The following is a 13,757-nucleotide window of genomic DNA, read 5'->3' on the forward strand; positions in this document are numbered from 1 at the left end:
TAATGTTCTTTATCTTTCTGGCTTACTTCACTCTGCATAATGGGCTCCAGTTTCATCCATCTCATTAGAACTGATTCAAATGAATTCTTTTTAACGGCTGAGTAATATTCCATGGTGTATATGTACCACAGCTTCCTTATCCATTCGTCTGCTGATGGGCATCTAGGTTGCTTCCATGTCCTGGCTATTATAAACAGTGCTGCGATGAACATTGGGGTGCACGTGTCTCTTTCAGATCTGGTTTCCTCAGTGTGTATGCCCAGAAGTGGTATTGCTGGGTCATACGGCAGTTCTATTTCCAGTTTTTTAAGAAATCTCCACACTGTTTTCCATAGTGGCTAAAACTGCCACTCTTATGAAAACTCATGGACTGAATTTTCCAACCCTTTGAGTCAACTCCCCTGTTAACGATCTTCCTTTTTTTCCCTTTGATTTCTTTTTTTTAAGGACTGGTTCTTCCAACTCCTTTCCTCTTCTCCATGCTTTCTTTCTATTTGAGGCCTCACTGTTCCCCTTTTTACTTGTCATTTAAAAGATATATTACACATATAAATATTTATATATTTTATAATATTTATACATTATTTAGTTTTTTCCTCTCATTCTGTCTACCTGAAATTCCTTGCAAGTTGGAATCATACCTTGAGATTCATTGACTTCAGAGTCAAAAATTGTTCTTTGAGTGGTAATTGTCTTATTGTGGAATAGAAAAAACTGAGATCAAATTGAGAGGAAGGTAAACTTTTATGAGGCTAGACCATTCCTCCTTCCTCTGAAAGCATTTTGTATCAGTACAAGTCAAGTGTACTAAAAAAGAAGGTGGATGCTGGGGATCAGAGGACTTGGGTTCAAATTCTAACTTGAAAATCTTCTACCTGTTTAACTTTGAGAAAGCTACTATAACTTTCTAAAGATCCATTTTCTCCTTATAAAATGGGGGTGATGATGAAGCTGAAACTCCAATACTTTGGTCACCTGATGCGAAGAACTGACTTCTTGAAAAAGACCCTGATGCTGGGAAAGATTGAAGTCAGGAGGAGAAAGGGACAATAGAGATTGAGATGGTTGGATGGCATCACCAATGCAATGGACATGAGTTTGAGTAAGCTCCAGGAGTTGGTGATGGACAGAGAAGCCTGGCATTTTGCAGTCCATGGGGTCACAAAGAGTTGGACATGACTGAGCCACTGAACTGAACTGATGATGATTATATTAATCTTATTGGGTCACTGTGAAGATTAGAGAATGCAATTAAGTGAGTGTTTTGTAAAGTTGAGTACATGGTACCTGTTATAACCATAGTTTTTATAATTTAGACAATATTCTATTCTTGTATCCCTCTCATAGAAATCACTCTACTGAATCGTAAATTTCTCAAAGGCAGAGACTGCCCTTCAATTTTATTATCTGCCCCACCAATCTCAGTGCTGTCATATAGTAGGAGCATTCAACAATTTTTTTTTTTAATGAGGCTGTATGAGAAGGAACTCTAGTGAAGAGTCCAGGTTGGATGATTCAGCAAAATAGTCTTATAGCTTAACACAAGTTCTGTCAACTGAACTTTGTACTTCATTGCAGCATGAGACCTTACTTACAAAAATGGTGCTCAATTAAGTACTTAACTTACTTGAATTTATCCCAGTGACTATGTTTTCTTTTTCTTAAAATTTATTTATTTTTATTTTTTTGGCTGTGGAGGGTCTTTGTTGCTGTGCGTGGGGTTTCTCCAGTTGCAGTTAGTGGGGGTTGCTCTTTGTTGCAGTGACTTCTCTTGTTGCAGAGCACAGGTTCTAGGCATGCAAGCTTCAGAAGTTGCAGCATTGGCTGAGTAGTTGAGGCACATGGGCTATGGCTCCCCAGCATGTGGGATCTTCCCAGACCAGGGAAGGAGCTGGTGTACTTTGCATTGCAAGGTGGATTCTTAACCACGGGACCACCTGGGTGGGAAGCCCTGTGTTTTCTAGTATATCTTGTAGCTCATTTTCAAATATGGATTCTTTTTTTATAATGTCCTGCCCTTGTTTTATGGAATTTATTTTTCCTTTAGCTTTTACAAATTTGAAACAGATTCAAAGTTCCTTTCAGATTGTCCTATTGCTCCTAGTTCCTTTTTAATTGAAATATAGTTGATTTAGAATGTTTCAGATGTACAGCAAAGTGCTTCAGTTAAGTATATACATACACACACATATATATTCTTTTTCAGATTCTTTTCCATTATAGGTTATTACAAGATACTGAATATAGTTCTTTGTGCTATATAGTAGATCCTTATTGTTTATCTATTTTATTTATTTATTTTTTGCCTGAATCTTGCAGCTTTTAGCATCTTAGTTCTCCAACCAGGTACGGAACACAGGCCTCGGCAGTGAAAGTACCTAGTCCTAACCACCTAATCACCTGGGAACACTTTCCATTTTATATAGAGTAACTGTAATTCTTTCTTTCATGGTGCATCTCTTTCACAGCAGTTGACTTCCTTTTTTTTTACAAAAATTAAAAAATTTTATTTATTAAAAATTTTTTCATATTCTATCATTACTGTTTTATTATTTTAAAACAGTTTAATTGAGATATAGTTTACATACCATCCATTTTAAGTGTACAATTCAATGTTTTTTTTCTATATTCATAGATATGTGCAACCATTACCACAGTCCATTTTAGAATATTTCTTTATTTTTAAAACTTTTTATTTCATATTGGGGTATAGTTAATTAACAATGTTTTGATAGTTTCAAGCATACAACAAAGGGACAGAGCCATACCTATACAGGAGTTGTAATTTTTGACCAGGAACTCATCTTCACTGCAAGCTGTCTGAAGGGTCCAGCTATGCCCTAGATGGTGGCAATATCCAGTGAGATGGTTTCCTATTTGTCTCTTTTATGACCCAAAAAGGGGAAAACAGATCTAGTGCAGCTTCTGTCGCTAACAAGGCTTAGAGCATAGGCCCACGGGAGAGCCCTATGCATCCCTTCTTTTGTGCCTTCCCACTTGACTTTGAAACCAGCGTGTACCTATACTTTCCAAGACATTGATAAAGACCTTGTGAAAGTCCATCTTTGTATTGTTCAGAAATGTCACTCTGATGTGGCAGCCAGATGACCCTGACAGGATTCTGGTTATTATTACTCAGTGCCAAATTTTCTTAACATGTTCACTAAGTTGACTGAGTGGTCTTTTTTCCCCCTCCTGTACAAAAGTGAAACTGATGGGTGAATATATGTCTAGAGTCTTTTTTGGGGGTTAAGGGTGATAACAGACACTTTATTATTTTCTTTGTACATTTTATATTTTTCAAATTTTCTACAGTAAATGCTTTCAATAAAAAAGTAATTTTAAACACCTCTCTTCAGTTTCAGTATTCTTAGATTTCTCAAATCATCAGTCTACTTTTCAACTTCCTCAAGATTTCCCATCCAGAATATTGGAAATAAAAGCAAAAATAAACAAATGGGACCTAATGAAACTTAAAAGCTTTTGCACAACAAAGGAAACTATAAGCAAGGTGAAAAGACAGCCCTCAGAATGGGAGAAAATAATAGCAAACAAAGCAACAGACAAAGGATTGATCTCAAAAATATATAAGCAACTCCTGCAGCTCAATTCCAGAAAAATAAATGACCCAATCAAAAAATGGGCCAAAGAACTAAACAGACATTTCTCCAAAGAAGACATACAGATGGCTAACAAACACATGAAAAGATGTTCAACATCACTCATTATCAGAGAAATGCAAATCAAAACCACAATGAGGTACCATTACATGCCAATCAGGATGGCTGCTATCCAAAAGTCTACAAGCAATAAATGCTGGAGAGGGTGTGGAGAAAAGGGAACCCTCTTACACTGTTGGTGGGAATGCAAACTAGTACAGCCACTATGGAGAACAGTGTGGAGAGTCCTTAAAAAACTGGAAATAGAACTGCCATATGACCCAGCAATCCCACTCCTGGGCATACACACCGAGGAAACCAGATCTGAAAGAGACACATGCACCCCAATGTTTGTCGCAGCACTGTTTATAATAGCCAGGACATGGAAGCAACCTAGACGCTCAGCAGATGAATGGATAAGGAAGCTGTGGTACATATACACCATGGAATATTACTCAGCCATTAAAAAGAATTCATTTGAATCAGTTCTAATGAGATGGATGAAACTGGAGCCCATTATACAGAGTGAAGTAAGCCAGAAAGATAAACACCAATACAGTATACTAACGCATATACATGGAATTTAGAAAGATGGTAACAATAACCCTATATGCAAAACAGAAAAAGAGACACAGATGTACAGAACAGACTTTTGGACTCTGTGGGAGAAGGTGAGGGTGGGATGTTCTGAGAGAATAGCATTGAAACAAGTATACTATCAAGGGTGAAACAGATCACCAGCCCAGGTTGGATGCATGAGACAAGTGCTCAGAGCTGGTGCACTGGGAAGACCCAGAGGGATGGGATGGGGAGGGAGGCGGGAGGGGGGATCGGGATGGGGAACACATGTAAATCCATGGCTGATTCATGTCAATGTATGGCAAAAACCACTACAATATTGTAAAGTAATTAGCCTCCAACTAATAAAAATAAATGGAAAAACAAACAAACAAACAAACAAACAAAAAAAACCAGGATAATCAATAATCTGGAAAAAAAAAAAAGATTTCCCAAACACAGTTACTAGGGTTTTTTCTTCATGGGTCATAATATCTGTCTAATATCCCACTAAGATGTCATAGAATTAGGGAATGATACAATGTCAAATGGGGCTTCATAGGTAGCACATGGTTAAAATTTTCCTGTCAATGTAGGATGCAGCTTTGATCCCTGTGTTAGGAAGATCTCCTGGAGTAGGAAATGGCAACCTGTTCCAGTATCTTTGCCTGGAAAATTCCACGGACAGAGGAGCCTGAAGGACTACAGTACATGGAGTTACAAAGAGTCAGACATGACTGAGCACACACACATGTCAAATATTCTAGGAGAATCTGGTTTCACTCATATTTGTAAATCAATATTTAATTCAGAAAGTCTGGTTGTTTATTGCGCATATATGGTTTTTCACCTTCTCCAATGGCCACCCTCCTTGCCAATTTTCTTTGGATTTTCTTTCTAGAGTTTTATTATTTAATAGCTTGAAGCAACTTTTATAGTCTATTGGACAGAAATAATAAATATGTTTAGAGTTATATTCATACACATTGTATACTGTGCTGTTGTTTTCCCAACACATAAACACCTCTTCAGACTTTGTGGAGCTCCTACAAGATGATGGTGGGTAGTCCCTTGATAGTGCCAGTGGGTTCTTACTCTAGATGTAGATGCAAGAAATGGAAGTTGTTGGCATTTCAAGGATGAATATGACATGGATTTTCCCATCCAGGAGTTTGTAATCTAGAAAGGATACATATACTAAGGCAAAGGCAAGAGTACCATAGAACCAAGTGTGTCTTGGAGGTAAATATAAAGAGCTATGGGAATAAAAATGCAAGAGTAATTAGTTCTGCCCAATGGAAGAGAAGAAGAGAAAAGTAGAGAAAGAGGGTGACCCGGCTGCGCTTAGATGAGGATTTCACTAGGAAGGTGAAGTTTGAAGGCATTTGTGGAAGAAAAATAGCTTGAACAAAGACAGCTGTGGCTATCACAATATTTGGTTACAAAATAATATATTTATTTTTTCTGAATAAAACAAAATCTGGTTCAGGATCCCCATACCTCCTTTGTCAAGAAGTGCAGAGTGTCGTGTTTTGGGGAAGGGGTCACCAGTGGGTAGCGTGCACAGTTATAAACACTTTGGACATGGGCCTCTAGTGTTGGGGCATCACAGTGACCGCTGAAATGTTCATGGTTCAAGCTCCCTGAGTCTATATGAAGGGAACTCACACTACCTGCTGTCCCCCAGAGCTTACCTCCAAGAGAGTAAGGGTTTTCACAGGGGTTTGCAGTTTTTCTTGGAGGTGGCCTGGGATCACATGGCTCTGTATGCAGTTTTATTTAAAGCCCTTTTTTCATTTTGGCATCTTATCTTTTCCCTGTGCATGCACGCATGCGCAGTCACTTCAGTTGTGCTCAAATCTTTTCGACTCTATGGACTGCAGGCCACCAGGCTCCTCTGTCCGTGGGATTCTCGAGGCAAGAATACTAGAGTGGATTGCCACGCTCCCCCTCAGGAGATCTTCCTGACCCAGGGATCGAACCCACGTCTCCTGAATTGCAGGTAGATTCTTTATCCACTGAGCCACCTTGGAAACCCACCTATCTCTGCCCTACACCATGGCTACTGCTTAAAGAGCATACATTGAAAGTCTGGTTCAATGGCAGGAAATAAAACTTTCACATCTTTTGAGGGTTGAGAGGGGTAACTCTCTGATGGTGCAGAGTAGGGTAGGCGTCTGGGCTCCAAATGCTCTTTGTGCAGACTTTCAGACAAGCCCTCTCTTTTCTCAACTCCCCCCTTTCTCCTGATGCTTTTAGCATGTGAGCCTGAGGGCTGCAGCAGCTGAGTTCTGGTCAATATCCCCCCTGAATGTTCTTAGGTTTCACCTTCCGCTACCTGGCCAAACTAGTTACTGCCTCTCCATCTACTTTCTGTCTTCATGTTTCACTGTTTGGGGCAATGGAAATATATTATGTATTTTCATAAAAGATAAATGCATTTTCATCAGTGCCACTGATGAAAAGTTTTTTATTGCCTCTTGTTCTTTTTGTTGGTTTTAGATGACACCTGAGGAGAAGACTGCTCCACCATCTTTGAAGTATGCATTCTTCAAATTAAAAAAAATTCCCCCTTATTTGCTTTCTGACACTTTAGAATTTAAATATTTTTTCCCTCTTTAGCCCATGAAACTTTCATTTCCTCTTCCTTGTATTGAAGATGAGAATTCACCCTAACATTCTCTGGTTTAAGATGTTTAATCTTTGTTTTATCAGAGTGCATATAATTTAAACAATTAGATAGACCCATAAGTCTTATCATGAAAATTGATCTACCTATTCGCCTCTGCCCTCTGCCTTCCATTTTCCAACTCTCTAGAAGCCTCCTCCATCAAACTTGATTCTATTACTTTTGATACTTAGATTCATATCACTAAACTACTTGCTAACAGTGTTACATCTTGATTTTTCAGTATTGCCTATTCACTTCCTGCTGTGGAAGATGAGAATTTAGCAGTCTTATCCACTATTCTCAAATATGCACACCACCTCCACATATACCCTATAAAGATATGCCATAATTTGTTTAATCTTCAGTTTTTATAAGATTTGCAACTATTCATAAGATTACAACTTCAGGACTATGTGACAGACCATGTGACTATTATGTGAGCTATGTGATATGCTATGATTATTTTTCCTTTCTTGTACTATTTTGAAAAAATTTCAATGAAATATAAAGCTGTCCTGTTCTTTAGTTTGTTTTTATTTTTTCTTCTTTCCCCTTCCATTATTTCTAAACTCCCTTCTGATTGTATCAAGCCCAACAGATGTTTTATCAGTTTTATCCTCTTGGATTCACCTTTCTTAAAAATCTTTTGACTTCCAGTTTAAACCGTGTCCTTTATCTCTGGTGTACACCTGCCATCCTAAACTTCTCCTTCCCCAGTGTCTTGGGATCCCTTTCCCTCACTTTGACTTGATTCCCCTGGTTTTTGGATCCTGTGTCTCTCTTTCTTGGATTTCCCCTTGTTACTATAGAGCACTTCTGCCAGTAGTTTCCTGAGAACAGTACATAGAAGATAGACTTGATAAGCTTACTTGGAAATACTTTAAGTGCCCTCACACTGAATTCATATTTTGGCTAAGTGAATAGTCAAAGTCAGAAATAATGTCCCTCAGACTTTTAAAGGAGTTGTTGGATTATTTTCTAATTCTAATCTTGTAGGTCGACAAATCTGGAAATATTCTGATGCTTGTCTCACTAATAGAGTTTTGCCAAGAGAATGAACTGGTCATAGCAAGCACCCTGTTCCAACAACACAAGAGAAGACTCTACACATGGACATCACCAGATGGTCAACACCGAAATCAGATTGATTATATTCTTTGCAGCTAAAGATGGAGAAGCTCTATACAGTCAGCAAAAACAAGACCAGGAGCTGACTGTGGCTCAGATCATGAACTCCTTTTTGCCAAATTCTGACTTAAATTGAAGAAAGTAGGGAAAACCACTAGACCATTCAGGTATGACCTAAATCAAATCTATAACGATTATACAGTGGAAGTGAGAAATAGATTTAAGGGACTAGATCTGACAGACAGAGTGCCTGATGAACTATGGACAGAGGTTCATGACATTGTGCAGGAGACAGGGAGCAAGACCATCCCCAAGAAAAAGAAATGCAAAAAAGCAAAATGGCTGTTTGAGGAGGCTTTACAAATAGCTGTGAAAAGAAGATAAGTGACGAGCAAAGGAAAAAAGGAAAGGTATATCCATTTGAATGCAAAGTTCCAGAGAATATCAAGGAGAGATAAGAAAGCCTTCCTCAGTGATCAGTGCAAAGAAATTGAGGAAAACAATAGAATGGGAAAGACTAGAGATATCTTCAAGAAAATGAGAGATACCAAGGGAACATTTCATGCAAAGATGGGCTCAATAAAGGACAGAAAATGTATGGACCTAACAGAAGTAGAAGATACTAAGAAGAGGTGGAAAGAATACACAGAAGAACTGTACAAAAAAGATCTTCATGACCCAGATATACACGATGGTGTGATCACTCACCTAGAGCCAGACATCTTGGAATGTGAAATCAAATGGACCTTAGGAAGCATTACTGCAAACATAGCTAGTGGAGGTGATGGAATTCCAGTTGAGCTAATTCAAATCCTAGCAAATGATGCTGTGAAAGTGCTGCAGTCAATATGCCAGCAAATTTGGAAAACTCGGTAGTGGCCACAAGACTGGAAAATGTCACTTTTCATTCCAATCCCAAAGAAAAGCAATGCCAAAGAATGCTCAAACTACCACACAATTGCACTCATCTCACACACTAGTAAAGTAATACTCAAAATTCTCCAAGCCAGGCTACAACAATATGTGAACTGGGAACTTCAAGATGTTCAAGCTGGTTTTAGAAAAGTCAGAGGAATGAGAGATCAAATTGCCAACATATGCTGGATCATCAAAAAAGCAAGAAATTTCCAGAAAAACATCTATTTCTGCTTTATTGACTATGCCAAAGCCTTTGATTGTGTGGATCACACCAAACTGTGGAAAATTCTGAAAGAGATGGGAATACCAGACCATTTGACCTGCCTCTTGAGAAATCTGTATGCAGATCAGGAAGCAACAGTTAAAACTGGACATGGAACAACAGACTGGTTCCAAATAGGGAAAGGAGTACATCAAGGTTGTATATTGTCACCCTGCTTATTTAACTTATATGCAGAGTACATAATGAGAAACGCTGGGCTGGAGGAAGCACAAGCTGGAATCAAGATTGCCGGGAGAAATATCAATAACTCAGATATGCAGATGACACCACTCTCATGGCAGAAAGTGAAGAACTAAAGAGCCTCTTGACAGTGAAAGATGAGAGTGAAAAAAGTGTCCCATCACTTCATGACAAATAGATGGGGAAACAGTGGAAACAGTGAGAGACTTAATTTTTTTGGACTCCAAAATCACTGCAGATGGTGACTGCAGCCATGAAATTAAAAGATGCTTACTCCTTGAAAGGAAAGTTATGACCAACTTAGACTGCATATTAAAATGAGAGACAGTACTTTGCCAAAAAAGGTCCGTCTAGTCAAGACTATGGTTTTTCCAGTGGTCACGTATGGAGGTGAGAGTTGGACTATGAAGAAAACTGAGCACAGAAGAATTGATGCTTTTGAACTGATGCTTTTGAAGCCTTTTGAGAGTCCCTTGAACTGCAAGGAGATCCAACCAGTCCATCCTCAAGCAAATTAGTCCTGAATATTCATTGGAAGGAATGATGCTGAAATCTAATACTTCAGCCACCTGATGCAAAGATCTCATTCACTTGAAAAGACGCTGATGCTGGGAAAGATTGAACGCTGGAGGAGAAGCAGATGACAGAGGATGAGATGGTTGAATGGCGTTACAGACTCAATGGACATGAGTTTGAATAAACTCTGGGAGTTGGCGATGGACAGGGAGGCTTGGCGTGCTACAGCCCATGGGGTTGCAAAGAGTTGGACACGACTGAGTGACTGAGCTGAACTGTCTATATATACATTTTCTCCCAAAGTTTCCAGAATTTTCTTTTTATACCACTTTTCTGAAATTTCATGAGGATATCTCTTGGAATAGCTCTGTTTTTATATATTATGTTAGGTGTTCGATTTTTCTTTTTAAATTTGAAAACACAATTGTTTTGAAATTTTATGAATTACTGTTTGATTGTTTTCCCTCCATTTGTTTTATTCTCTCTTTCTGAATGCCTATTATTTGGATGTAATACAATGTGTATTGATCTCCAATATTTATAACTGAAAAATTTTTCTACTTTCCATCCTTTGATCTTTTGCTCTACTTCTTTGGGGGATCTTTTTGCAATTGTATTTTCTAACCCTTCTTGAGTTTTTCAGGTTTTGCTGTTATATTTAATTTCTATAGACTCTCTTTGTTCTGTTTATCTTTTTAAAAATAAGTTATTCTACTCTTGTTTCATGAATGTAGTATACTCTCCTATTTCTCTGAGGAGATTGATAATAGTTTTTCTTTGGCTTTGTTTTGTTTTTTTCTGCACAGTCTTTATTTCTTCTGATTATTTGGTCTTTCTCACAGTAGAGATTCTCCTCACACCTTGATGATCAATTTAACACTGGATACTAAAAAGCAGGACTGGAAACACTATACATGTGGGTGAGCTTTTTGACTGTGGGCTTCATCACAAGGTGGTCTGCTTGGATTTTTTGGGTGTTTTTGGAGGGGGGTAATATCCCTGATGTCTGTTTCCTTAGATTTTTCCTCGAAAGTTTCCAAAGCGAAGAGTTCAATCTCCTGTCAGAGCAGTGTCACGCAAACTTCAATGTGTATACAGGTCACCCAAGGAATTGTTGAATGCAGACTCTGACTCAGGAGGTCTTGGGTAGGGCTGAGAGGCTGTGTCTCGTTCCCAAATGTTGCCATGTTCTGTGGACGCATCTTTTTTAAAATGTCAAAGTTTATTAATTTATTTTTGGCTACACTGGGTCTTTGCTGCTGTGTGTGGGCTTTCTCTAGTTGCAGTCAACAGAGGCTACCCTTCTTTGCTGTGCATAGGTTTCTGACCGTGGTGGCTTCTCTGTTTGCTGAGCACGGGCTCTAGGGTGCCTGGGCTTGGGTAGTTGCAACCGCAGGCTTAGTTGCTCTGCAGTATGTGGAATCTTCTTGGACTAGGGATCGAACCTGTGTCCTCTGCACTGGCAGGTGAATTCTTAACCCCTGGACCATCACAGAAGTCCTATGGATACATATTTTTCTTTTTCTTTTTTTGATATTTATATATTTATTTGACTGCACCAGATCTTAGTGTGGCATACGAGATCTTCAATCTTCATTTTAGCATGTGGGATCTAGTTCCCTGACCAGGAATTGAACCCAGGCCCTCCGCATTAGGAGTGCAGAGTCTTAACCACCGGACCACCAGGGAAGTCCTATGGATGCATCTTGGTTAACATGGAGAAAGGATTATGATCCTTCTGGCTGCTCATTCTGGGAGTCATTTTGGAGAAAAGATCTGGGAGGTCACAACATTCTGTGTGTGATGTTTGCCTGCTTAGCATAGAGACTCAATCCCCTTGCTTTCCGCACAGTGGTGGCCCAGCTCACATACCCTGGGCTTCACCCTCTCCAGAACAGTCTCCTCCCTTGCTCTGCTAGGGAATGGGAAGGGGGAGGAGGCAGTTGTTTGGTTAAAGGGAGAAAAGGGAGAGGCTGCAGGGAGTCTGCTTGCCTTGAAACAGACTTTTTAACAATTCTGCTTTGCCTTTATCTTTGCCCCTGCTTCCAGAGGTAGGTTCTGTCAATTTTTGAAGATTAAAAGAAGCCGTGTGCAAAGCAAATCAGGCTGATTGATGCTAGGTTCCTTCAGCTGTGACTTCAGGATTCTACTTTCTTGGATTCTTTATATTATTTTAACTGAATTTGTTCTTCCTCTTTCCAACCTATATTTTGAAAGTTAATTTTTTTTTTCTTTCTATTTTATCTCCTCTTCTCTTTGCCCTTGGTACTGGTGCGCCTGATAAAAATCTTTCTACTGAAGTTTTAGGGAGTTTCAGAAGAGAGAGCAAACAGTGTCTAGTCCACCATCTTTAACTACAAACCCTCCCTAATTGATTGTTTCTACTAGATGTTTCTGACTATAGTCCCCAGAGTCCTTGAAAATATAGTTCACAGTACACGATTGATGGGACTTTGTTTCCCAGCTGAAACTGACTTGCTTGCCTTTCCAAATTTGAGTAACCTGGGCTCATACATTTCTATAAAGTCTCCCTATGCAAATGAAACAAGTGTCACTACTTTATTGACCAATTTCCAGTATTTCCTCTAGTCTGAGGCTTGTTAGGATCATTATTATTTTTTTTCCATATCTGGGAGCAACTATAAGGGAATCATTTTAATTAATAGGAGGCTCCCACTTGTCTTAGGACTGATTTGTTTATAGCTGAAGAGAATGCTGATTTTTCATTACCCTTTGGAACTCTAATTTGGTTCTACTTGTTTTTTTCCGCTCTCTTTCCAGATAAGTATACAGATAAAGGGGGTATCACAAAGAGGTCTTCTGTGATAATGTCTTTTTCTCCTTTTTCTTTTTCTCCCCTGCTACACTCCCCAACAGGGAGCTAAGCCTAGGCACTTAATAGAAATAACATTTGGCATGTTGAGGAAATTGAATTATGGAATAAGGGTGATTGCTCCGAGATTCCATGATGCTGTGGGAACCAGCACATCTGAAGGTGCATCCCTTAGCGAGGGTTTCTCTTCTGCTGCACCTGATGGTATGAGGAAGTATTTGGTCAAGAACATACACATAGCTTTTGAAGTCACGTGGACTTGGGTTCACTCCACTTACTATTGGGACTGACTTGCATGAGATGCCTAATCTTTATAAGTTCCTGTTACCCCACCCATAGGGGAGGAAAGCTAATACCTGCCCTAAGGGTTATTGTAAAGATTAATTGTGATAACATATGTCTGTGTGTGTTAGTCACTCAGCTGTGTCTGACTCTTTTTGATCCAATGGACTGTAGCCCGCTAGTCTCCTCTGTTTGTGGAATTCTCCAGGTAAGAATCCTGGAGTGGGTTGCCATTCCCTTCTCCAGGGGATCTTCCCAACCCAGGGATTGAACCCAGGTCTGCTGCATTGCAGGCAGACTCTTTACCTTCTGAGTCACCAGGGTAGGTAAAGCACTTAAGACAATGATTGCCCTTTGGGATGCACTTACAGTTATGAGTTATTTTGGGGGTGCTATAGATGTCTCTTTCCCCCTCTTCCAACAGAGAGTCTAGCATCATCTGCAATTTCAAGCGTTCAAGTCTTCTGCACCTGGTTATATTAGATAACAGAAGACCTTTGAGTCATCCCCATAGTGATATATTTGGCAGTCCTTTAAAAGTTATTTATGACACAGACTTTTAAAAGTCTCCCCAAAGAAGAAAAAAGGTTGTTTTTCTAGACTAGCTGATCCTTTAAAAAAAAAATCAAATAGTTAAAGAAAAATTCTGGCTACATTGGTTCTATGAAACCCATTAAGATAAAAGCATAGAATTAGGGGATTTTTGAATAAAAAAATCTTAGTGTAGAG

The 13,757-nt window shown here is 39.1% G+C and overlaps 1 non-coding gene across 1 annotated transcript; it reads right to left on the bottom strand.

Moving 5' to 3' along the window:
• Positions 1–11,529: 11,529 nt before the first annotated feature.
• Positions 11,530–11,602, bottom strand: TRNAR-CCU (transfer RNA arginine (anticodon CCU)). The gene has a single exon. It is a non-coding gene; the product is annotated as a tRNA-Arg (tRNA).
• Between the last annotated feature and the right edge of the window lie 2,155 nt (positions 11,603–13,757).

Source organism: Muntiacus reevesi, chromosome 11 (genome assembly GCF_963930625.1).
Source record: "Muntiacus reevesi chromosome 11, mMunRee1.1, whole genome shotgun sequence".
NCBI lineage: Eukaryota > Metazoa > Chordata > Mammalia > Artiodactyla > Cervidae > Muntiacus > Muntiacus reevesi.